The sequence below is a fragment of the Pteropus vampyrus genome, unplaced genomic scaffold, assembly GCF_000151845.1.
Source record: "Pteropus vampyrus isolate Shadow unplaced genomic scaffold, Pvam_2.0 Scaffold52, whole genome shotgun sequence".
Classification (NCBI taxonomy): domain Eukaryota; kingdom Metazoa; phylum Chordata; class Mammalia; order Chiroptera; family Pteropodidae; genus Pteropus; species Pteropus vampyrus.
Window position 1 is genome coordinate 3,543,346 of NW_011888833.1, and position 2,013 is coordinate 3,545,358.

The window sequence follows — 2,013 nt, forward strand, 5'->3', positions numbered from 1 at the left end:
TAGCTCCTGGATTAAAAAATGGGCCCACAGACATTCTTTCAATTAAATAGAGTTGAATGGACTAGGAACACAATGAAGGTATTTTCCTCTGAAACGCATTTCCTACTTGTGTGTTGGGTGACAGATACAAAATGCATTTCTTACGCTTTTTGGCAGAACGCCAAAGCCTCGGGGCAACAGAAACTGCGTCTGCAGGGCCCGAGCCTCCGTCCTGCCTTCTGTACCCTGCTCGGTTCCATCTACACCGCACTCCCGAGAGTTGCATGCTGTGGAGACACATGCTTTGCGCTCGCCGTGAGCGGCTGGGCCAAGCCAGTGGGGGCGATTTGAGACAGACCTAGTTCTCTGCCGCTTCCCTCAAGTTTCAGGCTTGACATCCACAGCATGGGCGCGTTCCTTGTGACAACCACAAGGTGGTGTTGGTATTGTCCCCGACTCACGGTCGGCCAGTGCCGAGGGCCCCACGGCGGGTCAGTGGTGGAGCGCCGACCAAGTCCGGGCTTTTGGATGGGAATCTCCCGGGCCTCCAACCCGTTTGCTTACGTTTGAAAAGATGTCTCGACGCGAAGCGGCCACTCCCTCCAGGCCACCGCCTCATCGTGAACTGCTTTCCGTCACTGTGACACATGCCCAGAGAGAACAGGTGAGGAGGCAGCAAGCTCCTGGCAGGTAGACAACACGTGGCCGCCTGGGGCACGTGCCCTGCCTCGCCCCCGCCCGTGCGCCTGCTGCTGCGTGTGCCCGAGACGCCGCGACCGGCCAGCACTGCTCTCTCCGGGTCATCGTCCCACGTCCCAGGGCCCCGCACCGTACCTTTTCCCATCTCTGTGAGCCTGACACTTCCTTCTCCCTTAGGCTCAGCAAACTCCTTACAGAAAGCGCAGTCAATATTTTAGGTGACACCGAGGATATTACGTAGATTCTTTGAAGACAAAGCAAATTTTCTCAAATTTTTATTGACAAAATTCAAAACATCGTAACCGAGTATGGCGAGAAGGACGGAATGCATTCAGGGGGAGTGTGCGGTGCTTACCTAGAATGCAAAGTCAGTTCGCTGTCCTCAAAATCGATTGCAAAAGTTCGTTCACCTCTTAGATTTCACGGATTTCGTCTTTGGAGACATCTTTTCAAACGTAAGTACTGCCAAACACTGATACGCGTACCTTAAATGCCACGGACGCCCCCAAAACTCCATGGCGGGCACGACACCTGCACCTCCACCGCGGGGAAGTGACGGACGGTGGCCGTGGTCCCCGTGCTTTTTATCCGGTAACTCAGTTAACGCCCTCTAAGCCGGGCTCAGAAAAGGCCACAGCAGAGCCACTTGGGCTCCGTGGGCCGCTGGAGGTTTCGTTGTGTGTTCTTTTTGGGGTGTGTTTGGCTTTTTTGCAAACCTTTAAACGACGTAGAAACCATTCTCACCCCCACGGGCCAGACGGAGACAGGCTGTGGGCCAGGTCGGCCTGTGGGCTGTCGTGTGCCGACGCCCCTTGCTGTCAGGACTTGTGCATTTTACAGGTGGAGCAGCTGGGGGGCCGAGAGGCTCGGTTAAGCCAGCACGTGACCGGGCCCCCAGCAGGCAGCCCGTGCTCCAGAGATGGCTTCGTCACTCCACAGCAGTGTCTAGAAAATTAAACCTATGTGTCTGCCAAAAGGTAAGCTGACAAAAAGCTAGTGATTTGTGCCCAGAACATCCCAAAGTCACAGGCAGCAGATACTGTGAGGGTGGGGTTTAGTGGATTGTTTAATAGTCTGTAAAAGAAGCCATTTCTCGCCCACACCCGGAGCTGCCCGGAGGCCGAGGGAGGCTGAGACGGACACCAGGCTCGACAGAGGCAGGATGGAACGTAACAGCCGGGGGACGCTGCGGGCCCGGCTTCCGGCCCATCCGAGGAGGCCTGACGACCCCTCTCTGGGGACGGAGGCCGGGGCAGAGACGCCCGCAGTGGCTGGCAGCACCGTCTGCACAGCGCACTTAGCCGACGCGGATGGTCAGGAAGCCGCCCCCTGCTC